Source organism: Ochlerotatus camptorhynchus, unplaced genomic scaffold (assembly GCF_037179485.1).
Source record: "Ochlerotatus camptorhynchus isolate MF236.1 unplaced genomic scaffold, CSIRO-AGI_Acam_v1.1 ptg000248l, whole genome shotgun sequence".
In the NCBI taxonomy this organism is placed as follows: Eukaryota; Metazoa; Arthropoda; class Insecta; order Diptera; family Culicidae; genus Ochlerotatus; species Ochlerotatus camptorhynchus.
The window spans coordinates 795,553-822,363 of record NW_027040738.1 but is presented as its reverse complement, the minus strand read 5'-3'; the positions used below and the strand labels follow the sequence as shown (position 1 = coordinate 822,363).

The window sequence follows — 26,811 nt, the reverse complement described above, 5'->3', positions numbered from 1 at the left end:
ATTCTAGTAAATTAAATATATTGGCTGGTGATTTTAATATTAATTGGCGTGATAACCATAATTCGAATCATTTGAAGCGTTTAGCTGAGTTTTTTTTTTATTTAAAGCAAACGGTAATTGAATATACGCGTATTTCCAGGCACAGTAGAACTTTAATTGACCACGTTTGGTCCAATTTTGATTCCATTTGTTCAGTTACGGATACTGATTTGAAAGTAACCGATCATGAGACTTTAGTGATTAATGTCTTAGACCATGTTAACGATAACGATAATTTTGTAAAATTGAAGTGCTGGAGGAAATATTCGAAACAGGCTGTTTCGAATCTTGTTGAGAGGAGCGTGGATTTTCCATTCGCGGCTGGTAACTTAAATGAATCTACAGCTGTTCTTAATAACGCTTTGAAAACCAAAACATGTACCAATCAATTTGAATCTTTTGCGTCTTAAACGGAAAAGGGACAAATGGTACAAAAAATTTTGTAGATCAAATAATGACAATCATTGGAATAGGTACACAATCGCGCGTTATAAGTATTCACAATCGATAAAGAAAACTCGTTGTGAATATGTTCAAAGGAAGATTGATCAGCATCAAAACAACAGCAAGAAGTTATGGAAAATTTTGGAATCTTTATTAAAACCTAGTAATTGCAAACCGCGGTCCATAACTTTTATTGGCACATTAGAACAGTCAGAACAAGTAATTGTAGCTAAGTTTAATGATTATTTTGTAGACAGCGTTTCATTGATTAATCAATCCATTGATTAACCTGACGAAATAAAACAGCCAGTTATTAGTAGTTGTAGATTTGAAGTTTTTCACCCAATTACATTGGAGGAACTTAGAGTTATTTGTTTTTCATTAGGAAAATCGGCTGGAGTAGATAATGTTAATGCTACAGTTATTCAAGATTACTTTCATGTCATTGGCCACATCTTGCTGGACCTTATTAATGAATCATTACAAACTGGACATGTGTCACAAATTTGGAAGGAATCCTTAGTGGTTCCTATTCAAAAAGTTGCTGGAACGATTAAAGCCGAAGAGTCTCGTCCAATCAACATGTTGCACACATTAGAGAAAATTTTAGAACTTGTTGTTAAAGGCCAGCTGTTGGAGTATTTAAATAGTAATAGTTTGTTGATACCAGAACAATCGGGAAATCGGGAAGGTCATTCTTGTGAAACCGCGTTGAATTTGGTATTAGCGAAGTGGAAAAATAACTGGGAGTGTAAAGATACGATTTTTTGGACCTGAAACGCGCTTTTGAAACAATTTATAGGCCCTTATTGTTGAGATCAATCAAGCGCTTTGGAATTACGAGTACTGCATATAAATGGTTTGAAAGCTATTTGTCTGACAGAACTCAACGGACTGTTTGTCATGATTCTGTTTCCAGTCCCGTGGGGAATAACCTTGGAGTGCCCCAGGGAAGTGTATTAGGGACCCTGTTATTTATTATGTATATTAATGATTTGCGACGTGTTTTACAATTTTGCGACAATAATCTTTTTGCAGATGATACTGCGTTATTCATTGCAGCTAAGGATTTAGATGATGCCGTTTTACACTTGAATGAAGATTTGCGTTCTCTAAGTAGATGGTTGAAGTATAAGCAGTTGAAATTGAATACAAGTAAAACTAAATTTATGGTAATTTCACGGAATCGAGTAAATGAGAACGTCTCTGTTGTAATTGATGATGAGACTATTGATCGCGTTCAGGAGATTAAATATCTTGGCGTGATTATTGATGACAAACTGACATTGACAAGTTGCCAATTGGCAAGAAGTATGGAATTCTATGTCGACTGAAAAACGATTTAACTTTTGCCAGTAAAATACAGCTATACAAATCAATCATCTCTCCTCATCTAGACTTTTGCCCATCCATTTTATTTCTGTCCAATGCAACACAAATATCGAGATTACAGCGCTTGCAGAGTAAAATAATGCGTTTGATTTTGAGATGTAATAGATTCACTTCCTCAACTTTGATGCTAGACGCCTTACAATGGTTGTCAGTGAAGCAAAGAATTGTATATTTGACTATGGTGTTCATTTTTAAAGTAGTTAACGGTTTGCTGCCTCGATATTTGTGTGATCGAATTGAAAGAGGAAGTGACTTTCATAGATATAATACTAGAAACGCGGTTGAAATAAGAACACCACATTTCTTGACTTGTGCTTCACAAAATTCATTATATTATGAAGAAATAAATGTTTTCAATTCGATGCCTAGACATATAAAACCGTTAAGCAACACTTACAGAATTTAAAAGACACTGCATTTCATACGTTAAAACTGTCTGTTGAACAGTTATCCAGTGATTTTTTTATGAATTGACAAATTATGTATCTTGACGAAGTTATCTCTAACGGATTATTTTATATGGATAGCTGTCATAACGACTGTTTTAATAATTATTATATCACTGCAAAAACTATTTCTGTTCGCCACGATGGTGATGATGGAGATTAATTAAAAAAAAAGTAGTCTACAAAGGTTTGAGCCTCGCGCGCGTATTACGGATATAGAGGACTGAATTTGACATTTGATAAAAAAAAAATGCAGTTTTGAAGCTTATTTGGAAGATACCTTGAGTTAGTAGTAAGTTTTCTGGCAAATGTTGGGGGATCGTGAGCATTCCTGACATTGCTGAAAATTATGATAGCATCAGATTGCGGGGTTGCTAGTGTAATAGGATGCTTGGTTGATTGTTCATTAACTCTTGATTGTTTGTAATACTTATGAATATTTTAGGTGGACATAAAGGCGAGCTAAGAGGTGGATGCCTGAGCTTTTCCACATTCATATCGCTGTGAAACAACTGTAAACTCTAGAGGGAATTTATATCTGTAACTGAAACCAGTTCGGTTTTGTTTGCAAACCTGGTTAAATTGTCATATTTAATTATCTTAGAGATAAATTCTCCAGCTCAAACCTTTGTAGGGGTAAGAGGTGGGACCATCATCATCATCATCATCATCATCATCATCATCATCATCATCATCATCATCATCATCATCATCATCATCATCATCATCATCATCATCATCATCATCATCATCATCATCATCATCATCATCATCATCATCATCATCATCATCATCATCATCATCATCATCATCATCATCATCATCATCATCATCATCATCATCATCATCATCATCATCATCATCATCATCATCATCATCATCATCATCATCATCATCATCATCATCATCATCATCATCATCATCATCATCATCATCATCATCATCATCATCATCATCATCATCATCATCATCATCATCATCATCATCATCATCATCATCATCATCATCATCATCATCATCATCATCATCATCATCATCATCATCATCATCATCATCATCATCATCATCATCATCATCATCATCATCATCATCATCATCATCATCATCATCATCATCATCATCATCATCATCATCATCATCATCATCATCATCATCATCATCATCATCATCATCATCATCATCATCATCATCATCATCATCATCATCATCATCATCATCATCATCATCATCATCATCATCATCATCATCATCATCATCATCATCATCATCATCATCATCATCATCATCATCATCATCATCATCATCATCATCATCATCATCATCATCATCATCATCATCATCATCATCATCATCATCATCATCATCATCATCATCATCATTATCATCATCATCATCATCATCATTATCATCATCACATTTCAAAATTGAAAATGAGACATGTAACGAAAATGGAGAAGTTTTCAAACGCATATTTATCAAAAGCATTCATGGCAAATATGTCATTCAACGATAAATTTATCCAGAGATTTTCGGTATCAAATTATTAATTGTATATCAATGGTACACCCACCGACAAACCGACATGAATGACCATACAAAGTATCATCAAATTTCCGATCAAAGCACAAAACTGACATCCGCCGCCGTGTTCGCGGAAAATATTTATCCTAGCCACGAAAAAACGTACAAAATTTATGAGTTGATTCGTGTCTAATCTATTCCGGGCAAATTATTTTTATCTAGATAGCAAATTTCTATAGTTTTGACAGATGGGATCGCTGCACATTTGAATCCGCCGCTATGGATTCTCGATCAAGAGTTAAGTTTAAGTTTCATGTCGGTTTGTCGGTGGTACACCATTGAAAAATTATCAAACTTTATGATCGAACTCAACCCATCAAATAGATTTTTTTAAACCGTTATTTCTTGAATCGTCGTAAAAAAAACTGGAGTGCACAATCATCTGCATAGAGAAAATATGCCATATCGATTCTGCTACTGGGTGGCCTGAAAATGGTTCTCTGGAAATTCGAAATCACCGTTAAAATGGTCAATTTCTGAAAGTAGGCCTGGAGACCTATATTTTTTTTTAATTGCATGCAATCTTGCGGAAAGTGGATATACAGAACATTATCAGAAGAGCAGTGAAAACCTCAGGAAAGATTAAAGATCTTCAAAAGGGTTCACAAAAAATGTCGGAAGCAGTTCCGAGGAATGAAAGGAAACACCGAGGATTTCGGGGAAGTGTCATGAGCAGACTGCGGGATAGTAACGGAATATCTGTAACATTTTAAGCATATCAGCTTCAACTGCAAGGCGGATTCATGAGCCGTAACTTTTAAAGAGTTCTATGACTTCAGGGATATCCAAAAAACCTCAAAGATGTTAAGAAGCCATCTGAGAAGTCTGCATAATTTTAGAAGAGTTTCGGAAACTTTCAAGAAAGCTAGTTCTAGAGATCTCCTGGGAAACTCAGAGATCTTAAGTTTGTTAACCACATTGTTCATTGTCGTGACCGGACTCGATTTCTGGACCATCCATTTCCAAGCGGCTTTATCTGGAACCTTTTTTCTTTTTTTTCTAGTTTTCGCTAAATAGACGATTTTTAATTTTTTGCTTCCGTTCGTTACGAACTCACTCTTAAGACTGATTTATTGTGTCCTTTTTATCAACTAGCCTACTATTGATTTCACCGATCATTTTCTTTACCTCAAACGATATATTTCGCCTACTATCGATCTCTAATGAATTTCAGCGTAACAACCGATATATTTCATGACCAACAATTGAAAAGGCCTTAACTCTATTTTGTAAACAAACATTGTAAGGCCATTTTCTCATGAACCGAAATCTACATTAGCAAACCTAAAACACGATCGGGTAGAGGAGAACTTCCCCTACCTGTTTATTTTGTAGGTTTGCGTTGGCGGACTCTGGTTCGCGATAAATCGGCCTTACAAGGTTTGTTTACAAAATGGAGTTGAGGCCTGTTCGGACCCTTCAAGAACGCACCATGGACACCCGTTTTGCTGCAAACTTCTGTTTCTTGACTTCGTTATAAAGTCGCGCTTATGGCCGTGGAATTGTCGAGAAACGTTATTGAAAAGAAAACACTCGCGATCAAAATGTAAAAGAAAAGAGAGGCTTTATTGCAACAAAAATGTAAACTATATTTTCCTAATTTTACGACAACGGTGACCGATCGACTTGGCGTTTTTATTGGTACTGACTTAGGCAAAACATATCACCAAAAAACTACAATATGTGTGTATCTAATCGAGAAGCGTTACAATTCAGTATCAATAGCTTTCCCGTGTAGACATCCAAGAGAGACAACCGAAAGCAAGAGAAGTTATGCTACACGGGGGGCGCTCGGAAGGAACGCATCTGAAGGTTTTTGTAATGTACCTAACATGCCGGCCACCTAAATTCTGTTAAGGGATTTATGAATTCAAAAATCTTAACTAAGCTGCTTAAGATTAAAGATGCTGGAAGTTTCACAATATGATACTGTATTCTTCTGAGGAACTACGTTGCGCTTTCCGGGCTTGCAGCGTTTACATCCTTCGGGGTTGCACCTGACGGTTGAGAATAGCAGGTGTTGGTGGGCTTCCCAGTCAAGGCCTTCTCGAATGGCAGCAAACAGATACGTGACGCCTGTCGTTTATAGATGGCGCCGTTCGGTGTGCGTACCTTCACTACCCTGATTACACTGTCGGGACCGGGATAGACTTCAATGATTCGAGCTAGAGGCCACTCGATGGCTGCGGATCCATCCTCCTTCAGGACCACCATTTGACCCACCTTCAGCAGGGTTGCTTGAGGGAATCGTTGATTCTGGTTGTGCAGCTGTGAGATGTACTCTCGCCTCCATCGCTTCCAATGCTGCTGTACTAGTTGTTGCAGTTCCTGGTAGTGCTGTAACCGGTTTGTAGGAACCTCTGTGTAGTCCGGATCGGGAATCGCCAGCAAAGATGATCCAGTCAAAAAATGTCCGGGAGTGAGCACGTCTAGCTCATCAGGATCTTCCGACAGTGGCGTAAGCGGACGAGAATTCATGGCCGCTTCTATCTGGGTGAGAATGGTGGTCATGTCTTCGAACGACAATTTTCGTTGGCCCAAGACTCGGATCAATGACGTCTTGGCAGATTTCACGGCGGCTTCCCAGAGGCCACCAAAGTTTGGTGCTCTTGGTGGGATAAATTTCCAAACGATGCCACGCTTAGAAGTTTCATTAGCGATTTCTGAGGTTGCAACTGGATCGGATAGAAGGTCGTAAATTTCTCGTAGATGGTTGCTAGCCCCTTGGAAGTTCAGACCATTGTCCGAGTGGATCTCAGTAGGTAACCCTCGACGGGATACAAATCGTCGCAAAGCCGCCATGAAAGCAGCCGTGGTGAGGTCCCCTACCAGCTCGAGATGGACCGCTTTCGTGCTAAAACACACGAAAACTGCGATGTAGGCTTTTAGCGCAGCTGCTCGACGATGTGCGGGCTTTAGGTAGACGGGACCACAATAATCCACACCAGTGACCGCAAATGCACGAGTGGGAGTTGTACGAGGTTTTGGGAGTTGACCAGGTGGTTGGGATAAAGGGACAGGGTTGCTTCGAAAGCAGCGAATGCAGTTTCGGAAAGTATAAGTTGCCAGTGCCTTACCCCGTAGGGGCCAAAATTCTTGCCGTATTTGAGCGAGCGTCATTCGGGGGCCAGAATGGAGCGACGCACCACGACGCACTGCATATAGCAACTTGGAGACCTCTTCTCAGACCGGATCGGTCCTGCCTCTTGCCGCCTGCGCTCATCTTAGCCGTCGTGGTCCTGTATCTGGTTCTGTTGAAGAGGTTCTCCAACTTGCTTCTCAAGGCAAGTATTCAAATTTGTTAGAGCATTCACTTCCTGATGACTTCCGTTGTTCCAGCAAACATGTGACTGCTACGAAGGTCAGCCCGCCACTTATGTCAACATGTCAGCCCTCAGCTTATACGAACGACCACCATCAAACATCAGCAGGACGCACTTCTTCCCACGTTGAGATGAGCGCCCTTGAGCTCGTGGAGCCAACTGCAGCCTACGCTCTTCACGGTTGTCCTGTCTCTAGTGATGATGACGGGGTTTCCCAACCTCAACGTCCCGGTAAGGTAGCCCAAGCCCCCCGTTCGCTGCTGGGATACTACCAGAACGTCGGTGGCATCAACACCTCCATAGTAGACTATCAGCTTGCCTGTTCTGATGCCTGCTACGACTGGTATGCCTTCACCGAAACTTGGCTGAATAGTAGCACAACCTCTCGGCAGATTTTTGACGACTCGTTTACCGTCTACCGTCAAGACCGTTCCCCGCTCAACAGCCATAAGCGTACTGGTGGAGGTGTTCTGCTAGCGGTTCGCTCCAGCTTGAAAAGTCACCAGCTGTATCCACCCAGCACATCTGAAATCGAGCAAGTGTGGGTGCAACTATCGTTCGAGGGCATGTGCATTTTCGTCTGTGTCGTTTACTTCCCTCCGGACCGCATCAACGATGATGAACTTATCGACAAACATCTTTGCGCGATTGATTGGGTCGTCTCACGTATGGACGCTAGAGACAATATTCTCATCCTCGGCGACTTCAATCTGCGTGAAATCAGCTGGCGAGTCGATTCGAATGGATTTTCGTACCCCGATTGCCGTTATTTGAATTTTGGACGAACAACCACATGTCTTCTGGATGGATACAGCACCGCTAACCTGCAGCAGATAAATGTGGTACCTAATAGCAACAACCGCATGTTAGACCTCGCATTTGTCAGTGAAGACCTCCGACCCAATTGCTCTGTAACACAAGCTCCTCATCCTCTAGTCAAAGACTGCATGCATCATCCAGCTCTACTGCTGTCTCTGAACAACTGCACTAATTGCCAGTTTCAGGATACTACCGAAGAGGTGCTTTTGGATTTCAACAAAGCTGATTTCGATGGCATGAATCTTTTCCTATCGAGTATAGACTGGAACACTACGTTTCGTGATTGTGACACCGATTTGGCGGCGTCGACCCTTTCGAACATCGTATTCTACGCTATTGACCAGTACGTGCCGACAAAGACCAACCCTGAGAAGGCTTTCCCAATCTGGAGCAACACACGCTTGAAACGTCTCAAAACGGCTAAAAGGCGTGCCTTAAGGAAGTTCATTCGACACCGAACCGCAAGAAACAGAGCACGCTACACCAAAGCAAACAAACGCTACAAGATCCTTAACAAACGCCTATTCAATTCTTATCAAGAGAGGTTGCAGCGAAGTCTCAAACTCAATCCTAAAAGCTTTTGGAAATACGTAGATGGCCAGCGGAAAGAAGTGGGACTTCCCTCCACTATGCGTAATGGTGACACAGAAGCTTCTGCCCTTGACGACATCGCTGACTTGTTTAGGAAACAATTTAGCGGAGTTTTTTGCAATGACCCAACTAGCCCGCAGGATATTGTTGATGCCGTGAGTAATGTGCCTGTACTTCCTCCGCTTGGTGAACTTCCTCCGATATCAAGTGACACGGTGCTTTCCGCTAGCAGACGATTGAAAAATACTACCGGAGTCGGCCCAGACGGTATCCCGTCTATAGTGCTGAATAAATGCATCCACTCTCTTTCAGCACCTCTCGCTACTGTGTTCAACCTCTCATTGGAATCAGGCGTGTTCCCGACTATTTGGAAGGAATCGTACGTGTTTCCTGTACATAAGAAAGGTTGTAAGCAAACAGTTTCAAACTACCGTGGCATAGCCGCTCTATGTGCAACCTCAAAACTCTTCGAGCTGATTGTTCTGGACTTCCTTTCACACGGCTGCTCGCACTACATCTCGGAAGATCAACACGGCTTTATGCCCAAGCGCTCTACTACCACAAACTTAACCACGTTCACTTCATTTCTTGCTCGCTCGATAGAGCGTGGCTGCCAAATTGACGCAATCTACATGGATTTGTCAGCAGCTTTTGACAAGATGAACCACGAAATCGCTCTGGCCAAGTATGATAAATTAGGCGCTGATGCTAGGCTACTCAAATGGCTACGTTCATATCTGATGGGGCGTAACATGCGTGTACGGCTCGGCAACCAGTTTTCAACTTCGTTTCCTGTTACATCCGGTGTACCGCAAGGAAGTCATCTGGGGCCATTTCTGTTTTTGTTGTTTATGAACGACGTCAACTCAGTTCTAAGGTGTCACAAGAAATCCTATGCAGACGACTTCAAGATTTATGCGATCATCGAGAAACTAGACGATGCCGAGTTCTTACAACATCAGTTCGAAACGTTTGCTGATTGGTGCAGAAGAAATCGTATGGTATTAAACACATCCAAGTGCTCAGTGATTTCCTTCACTCGCAAACGTTCACCGCTCATCCATAACTACAGCTTGTCCGGAGTGTCTCTAGCACGAGAATCCTTGGTTAAAGACCTGGGAGTGCTTTTGGACTCGAAGCTAACGTTTAACGCTCATCTGACATACATCATCTCGAAAGCATCTTCCCAGCTAGGCTTCATATTTCGCTTTGCCAAGCACTTCAAAGATGTATACTGCTTAAAGGCCTTGTACTGCAGCTTGGTGCGACCCATACTTGAATACTCCTCCGTTGTTTGGAGTCCATACTACCAAAATGGAATTCAACGCGTTGAGAAGATTCAACGGAAATTCATCCGTTATGCTCTACGACACCTTCCCTGGACTGACCGTCTGGATCTTCCTAGTTACGAGAGTCGTTGCAAACTCATTCATCTGGACCTACTCAGTGTTAGACGTGATGTTGCAAAAGCTTGCTTTGTCAGTGATCTGTTAACGTCTCTCATCGACTGCCCTTCGCTACTTACACAGCTAAACATAAACATTAGGAGACGTCAGCTACGTACACACGCCTTTTTGTTCATCGATACTTCCAGGACAAATTATGGTTTGAATGAGCCAGTTCGTAGCATGTGCCGTGTGTTCAATCATTGTCAACATGTATTTGACTTTAGTTTTTCACGTGCGTCCAATAGGCAGAATTTCTTGAGATTTATGTCACAGTAGCAATAGTGCGATAGTTCTAAGTTTTAATTGTCATTTGGGTATTTTAACCTGTTGACTGTAACAAACTACAAATAAATAAATACAGGTTATGGTATGCGACAGCTACCTGCCGCGAGAAAGAGTGGTTACTAGGGATAATCATAGGGTGTCGGACGGCGTATGATTCATCGGCGAGATTTAGCCTGCCACCAACCCGAATTATGCCTTGTTGATCTAGGAACGGATGGAGCAGCTTCAAGGGTGAGTGAGCAGGAACGGGTCGATGGTTGGCGAGGGCTTTGATCTCCGTAGCGAATGGCTCCCGCTGAACACACCGTACCAATGCGTACTTGGCCGCCTGCAGCTCCTTCACGCTGACATTCCGAGTTTTTGTAGATGATTTACGGCAGCTACGGATGAATTTTATGCAGTACGCCGTAATCCGCAAAAGTTTCCAATAGCATGAGTAATTATCCAAAAGTGGGTGAGGTTGTGGACAACCCACCGCCACAAAAACGTTCTTCTTTTTCTCCAGCAACTCCTCCGATGGTTCCTTGTACTTCAAGTTTTGTTCGGTATTCCAATGTTGATCAAGCAAGGATAACCAGGGTGGCCCATGGAACCAGTGCTGCATATCGACGAGATCCTTTGGCATTACTCCCCGAGACACAAGATCGGCTGGATTCTCCGTGCCCTTGACATGGTTCCATCGGTGACCTTTCGTTAGCTCCTGAATATGCGAAACACGATTCGCAACAAATGTTGGCCACACGTACGATGGCCGCTTCAGCCACGATAGCACAACTGTCGAATCTGACCAGAACCAAGTTTCGGTTCCATTCATCCCGAGTGCCTTGACGGTCGAACGATATAGTTTTGCTGCTATGAAGGCACCGCATAACTCTAACCTTGCGAGAGTAGTCTTCTTCAAACTAGCTGGACGAGATTTTGCCGCCAAGAGTTCCACCTTTATCTGCCCCAGTTGGCTGATGGATCTAGCATAGATACACGCGCCGTAAGCTGCTTCGGACGCATCCGAGAAGACGTGAAATTGGATCAGAATTGGATGATTCGTGAATGCGTGCCGGTCCACTTTGATATCCGAGAGTTTGGGCAGCTGCTGATAAAAATCCGTCCAGCGACTAGCTAAGTCCTGCGACAATGGATCGTCCCAACCTTGAGAGGCTACCCACAATAGCTGCATGTGAATCTTTGCCCACGAGATGACTGGAGCCGTGAAACCGCAAGGATCCCATAGTTGAGCAATGACGGAGTAAACCTTGCGCCTTGTCCACTGTCCGTTTACAGCGAGACCCGATACGTCTACACCCAACAAATCTGGCCCTGGTTGCCAGTTAATTCCTAGGGTTTTCACCAGTTCCTGGTCGAAATTCAGTGAGGATTGAGTTCCCAATTCATCTGCGGCTAGACCCGCCAACACACTCTTGGCGTTGCTGACCCATTTTCGTAGTCTAAAACCACCTTTAGACATCAACTGCTCTAACTCTTGCCGCAACAATATAGCTTCGCTTTCTGAGTCTGCCCCTCCAATAAAATCATCAATGTAGAAATCATTCAAAAGCGCCGCTTTCGCTCGTGGAAACTGACTACCTTCGTCGTGCGCTAGCTGCTGCAAACACCTCGTTGCAAGAAACGATGATGGCGCCAAACCAAACGTGACCCTGGACATCTCGTAAGTTGCTATGGGCTCGTTTGACGAAAATCTCCACAAAATCCGCAGAAGAGCAGCGTCATCAAAATGTACCTTCACCTGCAGGTACATCTTCTCAATGTCACCAACTAAAGCGATAAAGTACTTCCGGAATCGCAGAACCAGATCGAATAACGGATCCTGAATCACTGGACCCGTCATCAAAGCATCATTCAGAGAGTAGTTGGATGTTGTTTTAGCCGAACCGTCGAAAACTGGCCGAACTTTCGTGGTCGCACTCGACTCTTTGATTACCGGATGATGAGGAAGGTAACAAGAGAGCCGTTTATCACGCTTTAGGTCCTCCTCCGGTACCATCACCATATGTTTCTGGTCTAAATACGTCTGCATCGCCTCGTTGTAACTCCTGCGCAATTCCTCGTTCTTGTCCAACCGCCGTTCTAGTTGCACCAGTCTTCGCACAGCCATATCCTTTGATTCACCGACCATCCGCTCAAATCCCATTCGTTTTGGCAGACGCACAACGTACCTCCCCGTGGTATCTCTAGAGAAAGTAGCTTCAAAGTGCTCCTCGCAATCCTGCTCTTCTTTGGTCCGCCGTGGTACATCTGGCATCTCTTCAATTTTCCAGAACCGTTCGATCTTCTCACCTAGAGTCGGGTCAACCGACACGTGGCAGCATGGAACTGGGTTCAGACTGCCCAAATCCGCCTTGCCAGCTGCTATCCACCCAAATACGGTATTAACGAAGAGCGGTAGACCCTCACCTATCCGCTGAATTTGGATCCGACCTCCATTCAATAACAGGAACTCGTAGAAATACTCCAAACCCAGTAGAATGTCTATTGGAGCCTGTTTGTTGAAACCAGGGTCCGCCAGGACCATATCAGAGGGGAGATTCCAACTACCGATCGGAATAGTCGTCGATGGCTGATCATCCGTCACCTTCTTCAGCACCAAGAAACTCATCGGAACCGCATAGTCCGTTATACGCGAAATAATAGTTGCAGACACAGAACTGTTTGTCTGAATCCGCGCGCTACCGACTCCTGATATTGGCACGCTAGTGCCTTTCCTTGGTAGCTTCAAGACCTGACACAGCCTTTCTGAGATAAGATTCGCCTGCGATCCGCTATCAAGAAGTGCTCTCGCCGTGTGCAAACGCCCGTTACAATCTTTCACCGACACTAGAACTGTCGACAGAAACACATGTACGTCGCGTAGCTCTGATGCAACATTAGCTGCGTAGATTGAAGTTACAGAACTTTGAAGGGATTGTTGTGGAGTCCCAACTGCAACTGCCGTAGAAATGCTGGAACCGCCCGTTTGCGATTGTTCAAGGACTTGATCTCTGACCACTGACCCAGTACTAGTTGCCGCTAATCCCGGATGGAGCAAAGTATGGTGTTTTTTGCTACACGTACGACAGCGGAAAGTAGATGTGCAATCTCTACTGTAATGGTCACGCCAAAGACAATTGCTGCACAGCTTCTTGGAATTTACGACCTGGAACCGCTTATCCAGAGTCAGCTTCGCAAAAGAAGGGCAGTTGGTGATATAATGCGTACCGCCACAGGACACGCACTTCGACGACGAAGTCTCCGATGATACGTGAACCGATAACTTATGAGCTGGCTTCTTGAACGGGGCGAGTGGACTGGAAAGTAGAATACGTTGGCCATCGGGACGTTGATCAACCGCTATTGCATCCAAAATGCGGGTTTGGCCTTCCAGAAACTCCATCACGTGCAAAAATACAGGATCCTCCTTTTTCAAAGCGTACTCTTCCCAGTCTTTCTGCGTAACGTCGTCTAGCTTCGATACTAATAGCTGTGTCAGCATCGCTCCCCAGCCTGCAGTCACTTCCCCTAATTGATCCAAGATTTTTGTGTGCCGGTCGAAAGTATCGATAACATCATGGATCCCACTTGCAGAAATTTTCTTCATCTTCGGAAACTGTAGAAGAGCGTTGACGTGCCGTTTCTTCTGTAAATAAACGTTCGAATAACGTTTGGTCAAAGCAGACCAGGCAACACCGTAGCTGGCTTCACTCATTGGGAATGTATCAACAACCTTAAGTGCCTCACCCTTTAGAGACGCTCGCAGGTAATGAAAGCGCTGAATCCCGCTCAAATCTGGATTGGTGTGGATCAGCGACTTGAAAGTGTCGAAAAAAGGCAACCATTTGTCGAATTCCCCATTAAATTCTGGCAAATTTATCTTTGGTAGTTGTACACCAGCACATGCCTCCACACGTGTATTAGTGGAGGTAGAAGGGGAGGGTGAGGGAGTGGTGGATGGCAACTTCGCTTTCAACCCTGCCCTTACCTGGAAGTACAACTCCTCGAACTCTGACCGAGTCTGCTTGTGTTGATCCGCGTTCTCCTCATGTTCCTCCATTTCCTCTATTTGCATCTGGACGTCCTCGAATTCCTCCCATTTCTCGTCTAATTTGTCCATGCGAGGTTGCACCTGTAGAGCATGAATAGCCGGATCGTATTGCTTCAGAAACCGCGCCGTGCGATGGAGAAAGTCCACGATGTTGTCCCGCACTTGCAGTTTAGGCTTCAGCTTCTTCCCCATAGCGTATCAGTGCGGCGGCGAAACTGTGGAAAGTACGAAGCACAGCACCACAAAACAGAGGGATACAATTATTGGAGAGAGGCTCACCTGTGAGCCTAATTAATTAGGCCTTGTATTTATTTATCTCCCAACAGGAACAACAGGATTCTCCGTCTAGAGTCCACTACAAACTCTGAGGTTTTTGGCGATAACCTCAGCAGCTTGCGGTGATTTCCAATGTAGCAGAACTCATCCAATGCGGAAACCGAGAAGCAAGAAATTGGTTGCAATATATCCGTCGAAGCAGTAAAATATCAGCTCAGTACTCACCGGGTGAGCCTGGTTCGACAGGCCATGTATTGCAACCGTATGTATCAAAATACGCGCCTCCGGTAACAAGCTATACGCTGAATCGTCAATGCACAAGACCACCGTTTTGATCTTATAATCCAGTACCAGACTCTCGGTCGAATCTGTCGCCTAATCGATCACCAGTGAACTCAAATTTATCGTGACCATCCAACAATAGCAATCACTTAGCAAGGTTGCTATTATTTGTCCCAAGCAGTGTGCGATACAAAGACCACACCATCCAACAGTCACGAAAGCAAAAGGGTTGATGAACTGTTCTCCAGGTCTTTGCTACTCAAAACGTTAAGCACTCCGTGCACAAAAGCTTTGGCGAACACGTTGGAAGAAAAATGGTGTCCAACAAGCAACTACCCGCGGCACAATCCTGGTCACGGCACCAATGTTCGGACCCTTCAAGAACGCACCATGGACACCCGTTTTGCTGCAAACTTCTGTTTCTTGACTTCGTTATAAAGTCGCGCTTATGGCCGTGGAATTGTCGAGAAACGTTATTGAAAAGAAAACACTCGCGATCAAAATGTAAAAGAAAAGAGAGGCTTTATTGCAACAAAAATGTAAACTATATTTTCCTAATTTTACGACAACGGCAAAAGGCAAAACATATCACCAAAAAACTACAATATGTGTGTATCTAATCGAGAAGCGTTACAATTCAGTATCAATAGCTTTCCCGTGTAGACATCCAAGAGAGACAACCGAAAGCAAGAGAAGTTATGCTACACGGGGGGCGCTCGGAAGGAACGCATCTGAAGGTTTTTGTAATGTACCTAACAAGGCCTTTTCAATTGTTGATCTTGATTTGTCCTATTCTCTACATCCCTTTCCTTATCTACTCTTTATTCATATACACAATGCAAGAACATGTCATTAAATTTAGATGGTTTTTGAATTGATCTCTTCGGTCTATTAGTAGGCTTCACATCACTACCTCGTCTGGTAGAAGATTGCTCAAACTGTGTTCAGTATTGATCAAATTATGATCTTTTGGAACATCCGTAGCTATTTTAATTGAAAAATTATATTAGACATGATTCTTTTTTAAAGATACCTACTTCTATATTTGTTATTGATCTATACCCAATTCATCTTGATTACTAATTCTTGAAGAATGGTGGATCATATCTGATTCTCCAACATCATCTGACTGGACTTCATAGGACGCTAGCTTGACATCTTGAATGTTTCGAGCACACTGAACCCCACGTTCACTTCTTACAACAATTTTTCCACCTTCTGTTCTGTTTTGGTTTTCCTTTGTACAGCAACAACAACTTTATCTCCAGTTTTTATATCGGAATAGGGTAGAGAACTACTTCGGCCTAATCGCCCATTTTGGGCCTATCGAGCAGAAAACTTCAAATAAATCCATGATTTCAGAGTTAACAAGTCAATTATGCGTTTGGTACGATACTTTAGTTAATAAGCTACCGAACGAAGTCAATGAGAACGCGTGGTATGAAAGTTTGCACCCATTATTCCCAAAAACAAAAGAAGCGCTCCGACCGAATCAATTTTTATCTTCATCAGATAGGCCGAAGTGAATTCATTGGCTTTTCAATTGCGTTTCAATGCGTTAGGCCGAGTTTAAAATCCGTAGGCCGAGTTTGGCGTCAAGAAGCAGTGTTGGACTTTCGACAATATCTCAACGATTGGTTTCTCGTTTTCAAATCTTATGGTACGTACGGAAAGGTAAATAAATTTGGAAGCCATCAGTAATACTAACATTCCGTTTGGTGCTAAACTGATCTAGATTAAGAAAGACAAAGTGCGGATTATGCTTAATAGGCCGGAAACGGGGTATTTAACCCTATTTCGCTCCCCTGTGCTTGTCTGCATATTTCTTACTGTCCAACTTCGCTACTGCATCTCTATCCCTTATTTCATCTCGATCTAACCTTCCAGATTCAGATTCCCAAAGAGCCGGAAAAGTTCCTCTATACTTCCATCCAACAAGAAGTTCGAATGGTGTAATCCCCAATCTTGAATGTTGTTTGACTGTAATATGTACGAGGACATAAGTTTGTAGAGCGTTCGTCCAATTTTGACCATCTTGTCTGGCCCCAGCTATTGCTTTTATTAGCCCCTGGTTTTGACGTTCAACAGCTCCGTTTGATTGGGGACTAAGAGGAATGGATTTCCTTACACTAACTCTTTTATTTTGCCAGTATTCAATAAATTCCTTACTTATAAAGCGTTGACCATTATCGCTCTGAAGCACTAGAGGTAAACCCCATCGACTATCCAGCGGTATTGGTGGGCTCTTTTTTGATATAACCAGGCAAGTTTTACAGGTTTTAACAAACGTTTCAACCTCATTACTCATACCTGGCCACCAAAAAAATTCTCGCATTATTCGCTTCATTGCTGCACATCCTATGTGTCCACGGTGAGCTGTTTGAAGAACCACGTGTCGTAGATTTCTTGGCAGAACAATTCGATCTCCTTTGAAAACCTTCGGTTCCAATACACGGAATTCCTTCGCATGAGCTTCAAATCGTTTACAATTCTCTGGCCATCTTCCCTTATCTAGATCAAATCGTATAGCGATTATCTCAGCATCGTTTTCTGAAGATTTTTCTATGGCTTCCATGTGATTTCTAGTGAGCCTGCGTCCAAAGCGTAAAGAATATGTTTGTCGTTGTCCTCATCAAATGGCTCGTAACATTGTGTACTCTTTATAAGACGAGATAATGCATCTGCAACGTTAGAACGACCAGGTATGTGTTTTACTTTAAAATCATGGGCCTGAAGTCTGAGAACCCAGGCCTCTGCACGAGAAACAGCACGCTTCCCTGCTTTAATTCCTCTGCCAAATATTAATTCGTTCGCTTCCGAATCCGTTCTTATGGTGAAAGATTTGCTCAACAGGTAAAATGAAAATCTTTCAACTGCCCACACCATCGCTAATGATTCCTTTTGGATTTGAAGATATCGCCTCTCCGCATCTGTTGATGCTTTTGAAGCACACGATATTACTCTGGCAACCCCAGCATGATCATATTGAACTAATACAGCTCCCAGTCCAATAGGAGAATTTGTAAATTCCCAAATTGCAATTCTAGTGGCCCCGATCGAGGTAGGCCGTGCATTGAAACTGACGTGTTTTGAATTTGCTGCTGCTTTATTTTCCGAAATGTTTATTGAAAATTTAGTGCAATAAGTCCTTTAGCTGGTGCATTTTGGACACCTGAAAACTTTTTCAATAATTTCGCGTGTGTTTATTTATGCTGTGTTTGGTTATTTAAAAAAAATAGGATCGAAAGAGTTTTTAAAATTACCGCGAGTGAACAAACCGAGTTTTCTTCCTTCGCCACCGCCGTGAAACGTTGCGAAAAAGCAGATCTCAGCTGAATTTTCTAATGTACGCTCTTGAATCGTGTCCGTTTGGGTTTAGTTACAAGTGCATAACGACCCGGAAGCCGGAAGTTACAAAATAAGTCCAGGAGGTGATATCCAGTGGAAGTAGGTTAAAATCGAACGTGAAAATTTTCTCCTGCAAAGTGCTGCTGCCTGCAAGCCAAAATGGGCGCGTATGTATCGGAACCACTCACAGCGAAGGATTCGAGCGAGGAGGCAATTGATTTGCTTGCTTGCGGTTCCAGCTCGATGCAAGGCTGGCGGATCAGCCAGGAGTAGTAGTTTCTAGTGAAAGAAATGATCTCCATCACATCACTAAACATAACCACGAGCAATGAAGAAGAACTGCATCCCAAACCCCATGATAAACAAGGAGCGGATGCATCCAACGAATCATTACCAACATAGGAAAAAAATCGGTAAGATCCTTCCATTGCATTATTTTTTGATTCTTGAATATTGTACAAATATTTACACATTACATACAACTACACACAGTAACTCGGAGCGTTACGGTATGTCCACGCATCCTTCCAATCCTGTAGATTCAAGAAATGTTCCCATTCATTTCCAAGAATCATCTTTGCGGCAAATACAACGCAGTAGGCCTGGCCGTATTGATGTTTATATCATATCTCAGATATGCTGTAAACATCAATTAGACAAGAAAAATGATTAAACCTCATCTAACCTAATCATTTTCCAACATGCTTTCTCGTACTGGCTGCGTTTGTATTAGATTAGATTAGATTAAATTAGATTAGATTAGATTAGAAATTACAATTCTAGTGGCTCCTTAAAGGGGACACATGAATTTGAGACGGTCGGGCGCACATATGAAAAATCAGTGAGTAACCAGCTCTTAATTGTCCATTTTCCACTGGAACTTCTGACTGGTGCTGACAGTCGTCGCTCGTAATACATAATCGGGTTGTAAGGTGCTATCAGAGACACAACCCTTAATTTTATTTTGAGCAGAAAATATTATTCAATCAACGCTGAAAAATGATGTAAAACATATTTTAACGAGTTTATTTTTATCTAGCAATAAATATCTGGCATTTGATTGCGCCAAGAAAATCCTACTTCCTCCAAATTATCGTTTATCAAATCTATTTTCATAAGTAACGACACCCCAGAGCAAAAGCCAGAAAAAGGCAAGTGAGAACTCCCAGAATCATATAAAAATCAACACTTCCCAGTCCCATTGACCTTCTCCCAGCAGTGTCACAGGCCCAGGTTTTGCGACTGTTTTCGTCTTTACTTCACCATTCGATTGATTTGCATATACCTACTTGCCCTGTTATGGTTGGTTTCCTCCTTTTCGATGTATTCACTCTTCAGCCCACTTCGACGGGAGGCCTTTTTCTCCGAACGCTTGTTTACTTCGTTCCGCTGGCGATGGCACATTTTTGCTCCCGTTCACGACCGATTAAACAAACTCAAATTTGAGTTTCGTTCACTCAAGTTTGCAAAAACGTAGCTTACTCATAGACTAAGAAAAATTTCCTCGATTTTCCAGGAAAAACTTTTCGAATATGAGAGGCAAATTTTACTCAGTCTATGAGTAACCTGCATTTTTGCAATTTTATGGGAAAAACCCCTCCATTTTATGTTGATCTCATCGGCCGTGTCGATATGCCATAAATTTTCCCCAAATCCTTTGATTTTCGCTGCCAATCGTCGAAGGTGCCCAGCTTACTGCGAAATCGTTAGGAAAATAAATTAAACTGCAAATGTCAGCGATTGTATGTATATAAATAGGCGTAGCCAGAAAGGGGCATTTAAAAAATGTCCAAGCTTTAACTCCAAACCTTAAGGCTGTGTTCCGTTTGGTGAAGGGACCACTGAATCCATCGAGTCATAGAAAATATCGAGTTGTAGAGAGTTGACTGTATTCTTGAATTTGTTTTAGAGGAATTTTGAAATGGTTATCCCCACCTATTTCGAAACCTATCTACGCCCCAGAGTATTGGTTCCTATATTTTGCTGTTATCCGCCAAACGTACGGAATCATTAGAAACGGAACCTTGCCAAAACAAATCGAATTGATGTCGATCCGCGCCACGAGGATTGTTTGCCTTCAATGGAATACCGTTTGCTGCCTTCGAGCTATAGAAATAACAAAAAAAAGCGGTGAAACGAAATGAAAAACCAACCGAACGGAAGCCGCTTAGTCGCTTTTTCGAAAAGCGACGACGAGACTGCAAAGCAAACAGACAGCGGCGGGATGTCAGAGGATGCCCATCACAACATCATCAACAAGAGCGAACAACCATCGGGACGTGAAAATCACTTTTCAACGCGTTTCTTTGGAGTTTTTGTGGTGCTTTTTTTTTTCTCCGGGATTCTTTTTCTCGATAAGGCGAATTATTTACTGGTCCGCCGACTGCCACGTGCTTTCATATACGGGCACGCTTTTTCGCACACTTACCTAAACGGTGGAATGGGAAGCTGGCTGATGATGTTCATGACTTTTTGATCACCTTAAAGAGCGTGACTGTTGCGGCAGATGTCCTACAGGATGTCAACGAGTCGGGATCAAAACGTTATGGTGTGCCCCTTGGGGGGATAATGTTTTCTACTAAGATTTATGCGATGATTGTGACTGGCTAAATAAATGGTTGTGAATTGTGGCGAAAGGAAATGTACTTTTCTACCTGTCTTATCTCGGTGATGGCAAACGTGACCGTTTGAAGGATTCAATTCGCAAACGATAGTAGCATTTTCAGTTGATTGACTGACAGAGCTCACAAATGGCCGTCATCAGTGTTGGCAAAATCATGAGTCAAATGATATTTTTCCGCTCTCATGTAGTACGCTATCAATATCTCGCGTTCTATGTATGTATGTTCGTAAGAAGCCACCATTCTAGCTTGGGTTTTGCCCCGCATGCGGCTCCATTCAACATACTGTTGTATGAAGGGCCAAAAAGGGTTGGACGTAACTTACGCGAAACCCACGGGAATAAGAGAATCTCCTTCCACCAATGTGATCCAACAAAATGAGCTACGAAATTTGGAATACATGTGAAGCTTTAAACGGGATGGTTTGTTTGAGAACAGCGCATTAAATTCATTGCAACTGTTGGGGTGAAATGTAATTATCTAAAGTGACAGTACACATCCCACTGGCGTGCACAGGGTGAGGCAAGGTGGGGCAATTTTTATTTTTTATTTTATTTATTTATTCGTCAATCAATCAAATCGTAGACTACATATTAACATTAAGACTTATGTTCTATGACTTCGCAGGGTTCTGAAATATATTTTTAATTCTGTTGAGGGCATATTTAGGTCAATCATTTCACAATGATGATTATAAACAGTCATCATCTGATTTACCGGTCCAAATTTAGCGTAATTGGTCCGATGGCGATCTACTGCGAACAACTGTCGATTGCGTAATTGTCGGGAAGGTGCATACAAATTTAACCTTGACAATAGATCAGCTGAGTCAATGCGTTGCGAAATGATATTGTTTAATAAAGAAATCTTTGCGTAATCCCGACGTCCTTTCAATGTTTGAATGCTGATCAGCAAGCAACGTGCTTCATATGACGGGAGAGGAAAAGCCGTCCAACCTAACTTACGTAATGCGTATAATAAAAATTGCTTTTGGATTGACTCTATTCGTTCTTCATGCTTTTTCATATAGGGTGACCAAACAACGCTACAATATTCTAAAATTGACCTCACATAAGCAACGTAAAGTGATTTAATTGTATAAGGATCTTTAAAGTGGAGACCGAAACGTTTTATAAAATTAAGCATATTGCCTGCTCTATGTATTATTGTGTTATAATGGTCCACAAATGTCAATTTAGAATCTAGAATAACACCTAAATCTCTTACATTTTCACATTTTTGAACATTTTCATTACCTAATGTAATACAAAGATTTTGTTTGTTTAGTTTTCTACTGTACGTTATAAGATTACATTTTTTGATATTTAGTTTCAATAAACTTTTACTACACCATCTGTAAAAAACATGTATTTCATTCTGAAACACATTCATATCGTTATCGCTTCCTATTTCTAAAAATAGCTTCATGTCATCAGCGTATATAAGTACCTTGATATTTTTTAAAATAATTAATTAATTAATTTAGCTTTATTTAGGAGGCTTTCAGCCTTAGGCTGGTTCGCCTCCGATTTTTTTTTTTTTTTTTTTTAAATAAGAGAGACGTCATTAATGTACAAAATAAAAAGAAGGAGACCTAGGTGTGATCCCTGGGGAACCCCTGACGTGACATGAATTGGCTTAGATGTTTTCTCGTTGAATCTTACAATTTGCTGGCGATCAACTAAATACGATCTAATCCAGGTGATGAGCTCCATCTCAATTCCCATTTTTTCTAATTTAAAAATCAGCATTGGGATATCAATTCTGTCAAACGCTTTGCTGAAGTCTGTATATAGAGCTTCTACTTGGTTACCTCTGTCCATTGCATTTAATACAAAGTCCACAAATTCCAAAAGGTTTGTGGTGGTTGAACGGCCTTTAAAAAATCCGTGTTGTGCACTAGTTATTCTTTGTTTTATTTGGCCAAAAATGTTTTTATTTATAATTGATTCGAAGAGTTTTGGAATGCACGAAATGATAGCAATCCCACGATAATTTCGAATATCGGATTTTTTACCTGATTTATATATGGGTATTAAGTAAGATTTTTTTCCATACCTTCGGGAATATACCGGATTCAAGCGACATATTAAACAGCCAGAATAAAGGGGTTGTGAGTTCAGTTGCTAAGTTTTTCATAAAAGTAGGTGGGATTCCATCTGGTCCTGAACCTTTAGTGGCGTCCAAATCTCGTAGGCCATTCCAAATATCATGAACCGAAATGTTATTAACGCCAACAGTAGTTGAAAAGTCAGGAAAATAAGAAAAATATTCATAATCACGATCATTATCTGAAAATTTCGTGCATGTTTCTTGAAAAAAAGTGGCGAAAAGATTACATATATCATCAGAATTATTACCTTCCTTTTCATCCAATGTCATTTTTGATGGAAAACTGCACGATTTCATTTTAGTTTTGACGTAATTGAAGAAGTTTCTTGGACATGATTTAATTTTATTCTCAGTTTTTATGTTATACTCAGAAAGTGCCAAAGAAATTGCATCATTGAGTTGATCACAAATCCTTAAATACTTTTCGAGATTATCACGATTTTTATGTTTTCTGTATAATTTGTGAGCTTTTTGTTTATGATTTTTCAAGTTAATGATATGATTAGTGAACCAAACCGGATATTTGGAGGAATAATTGCGTCGTCTCCTTTTTAATGGAATTTCCTCGTGAATTACGTCAAACAGAATTTTATAAAAAACCTCCACGGCACATTCAACATATACCTGATCCTTCAAAATGGTTTTCCAATTTAGTCCATTGAATTTAGTTTTAATATTATCATAATTAGCATTTTTGTAGTCAAACACATTTTCATACTCACTGTCGTTGGGGTGTTGACTCTCATGAACAAATATGGAATACTCGATTGCTGTGTGAAATGCTTCATTCTTCCATAAAGGAGAAATAGATTTACTTACACAGAAATCTTCATGTATATTCGTTAACAAGAAATCTAGGAAACAATTCTGTTGATTTCTTACATGGTTTATTTGGTTTAATCCTAAAGACGCCATTTTTTCAAAAATAAATTGTAATGTTTCGTTTTCCCCAATGACTGGGAGAAGAAAACTCTCATTATCTGAATCAGGAATAAAATCAGCATTGCGTTGATTGAAATCTCCATAAATATGAATTTTGAATTCAGGGGGAAATTGAAATACGATTTCTTCAGCTATTTGGAAAAACTTTTCATACGAGGACTTACAAGCGTAGTCTGGGGGAAAATAGACTGTGGCAAAAATATGAGTTTCACCAGCTATATTTGTCTTTACCCACACATGCTCAAATTCTTTTACTTTCGATGAAACAATAAGTTCTGAAATAAATTTTGAAGAAATAGCAATAAGAACTCCACCACCTGACATTCTTTGGGTTTCGAGTAAGTCACGATCATCTCTGAAAACATTATAATCATTTCCAAATGTTTCCTCACTTTTAATGTTCTCGTTCCAACTATTTTCAGTGCCCAAAATAACTGAAAAAGAGGAACTCAGTATATTTTTATAAATTTCATTCATTTTTGTTGCGCTTTTCATACGATTAAAATTCTGACAATATACCACAATTTCCGTAGAATGTGTTTCAGATGAAATTTTTGTTTGTTCGTCAGAGCTTAGAATATTATTAAAAATATCAGATTCATTACCAGTCACATCCGGTTCGTCACAGTCTGCCTCAGAAAAGTGCGTCAGGTTCATCTCCTGCGAAACGTCGTGATCCTCGTCAATTTCATTCTCAGCCGCATCCGGTACGTCACAGACTACTTCTGAAGAGAGCATTAGATTAAGCAGAAACACATTTTCTTCCTCCAAAGGGTGCGTCAATTGTGTTGAAAACACGAGTGCCTGCATGAGCACGCCTCATACGATGAAGCTGAAGTTGACCGGTTGGTTGGATGTGCTGTTATAGAAGGTGGAAATTCAGCACTCGTCGGGTACGGGTTCAATATCTCTCCCCTTCGAAATTGAATTGTAGGCCGATAGTTAACCGGCGGTCGCGAAAACTGATCTTTCGCTGCCGCAAGAAGTACTCTGTCAGGCGGAAGCAAGTGGTTGCCATTTTTTCTGCTTACTATGTGATTACCCTGAGCGCTGATGTTGTTATTGTTGCAGTTATTGTTGTAGTTGTTATAGTTATTGTTATAGTTATTGGAGATGTCTCTATTGTAGTTGGCGTGATTGGTGTTGCAGTTGTAGTCGTCGTTGTTTCTGTTGTAGTTGTTGTGGTTGATTTTGTTGTTGCTGTTGTTGTTTCTGCTACGATTGTGTGAGTTGTTGTTTTTGTTGAACATTTTTTGGTAGGCCCTTTTCTGCTTCCTCCGCTTACTAGCCTTTGCAGCCAATTTTTGCTGGCTCAGATGTCGCGATTTTCGAGCATCGTACTCCGTCCAATCAGCTTTCCATACCTTCCTGTCGCCCAAAACCCTCCAACCGGAGTCGGCGGCATCATTGTTATTTCGGTTGTTTTTGTTGTTCAATTCGCCCATTAGGCTGGGCGGGGACGGCAAACGTGCGTCCATAGTATTAATTACAGAGGCAAGGCATTTAATTTCATTTAAAATGTCCCCACCAACTGCGTCCGCAAGACATTGCTCTCCAGTCAACACATTTGATGTAGAACACCGTTCAGTGCATTGAGCAGCCATGTCCATGGTTAGACTGCTCAAATTTGTCACTTCATCGCATATTTTCGTCAGCTCACGTGACAAATCCCCCGTAAGATCACGAACATAGTCCTCGATACGGTTTCTCGTTGTCTCCATGGATATATTGAATAATGAGGTCAGGTGGTTTTTAATGCCAGCGACCTCATCGGATTTGTTTAAAGAGCTGACTTCAAGACCGCGCGACAATGTCGACACCGCATTTTTTACTTTCGACGTTGTGTTGTTATTTACAGTTGACACCGATTCTATTATGGTGGACAGTGAACTTTCCAGGACTGCTATCGCTTCGAGAATTGAATCAGATTTTTCGTTCTGGCTTGCAAGTCGATGCAAAACTTGCGTGTTGGTATCCAGTTGTTTTTCGAAGGCCTTTTGCTGATCAATTAGCAATCTAAGATCAAATTCCAACGTGACGAGCACTTGGCAAGAACTGCAGCACGGTAGCACGTAGGATTGAACATCAATCTTTTTGTCCCTTTTCCGTAGAGAACCACGTTGAACTGAGACTCCCACGCAGGCAGCATGAAATGAGCGTGCACACCCGATGCAGCTCCACAATTCCGTATCGACGGTAGTTTCCAGTGAACAAATTTCGCAGTTCATTTTGACAAAAATAACACACAAGAATAAAAAAAAACCGAAGAACACGCAAAAAAACAGAATGTGCTATACCACGAAAACGCACGTGGCTACGAGCAAATTGAAAACGCGTCCGCACTGAATGATGACTAAAAATTGCCCCACCTTTTATAAATAAGATTTTTATTTCCACATTTTCAAAGTTATGATAAAAAATATCTAGATTTCTTGATAACTTGATTTGAAGGTAAAATTGAAACCCTTTTATTGCGTCAATTCCTTTGAGATGCTGCCTGAAAATTGCACCACAAAGGTGCATGAAGGGACAAACTTCAATGAAATTTTTGGGTTAAAAAATTGCACCCCATTGGTGAATACAAAAAAAAATCTGGTGTAATTTTTTGACGTAGGACTACGTCTTTGATTTCTATATGGGGGAACACTTTGTGAAAACCGAAAATGGAACATGTAACAAATTAAGAAAGATTTTGAACGTTAATAACTCAGCTGCCCCTAGTCCAATTTCAATAATTTTATCACCAATCGATCCGAAATATGGCTACGCATCGCTTCCGAATGTTGATTTTCAACAAGAAAATATTGAAAAACTGATAAATGTCCAGCA

At 41.4% G+C, this 26,811-nt stretch overlaps 1 protein-coding gene across 1 annotated transcript in view; it reads right to left on the bottom strand.

Moving 5' to 3' along the window:
• LOC135704807 (serine-rich adhesin for platelets-like) overlaps nucleotides 1-26,811 on the bottom strand; it is a 301,896-nt gene that overhangs the window by 185,086 nt on the left and 89,999 nt on the right. The window lies entirely within an intron of this gene.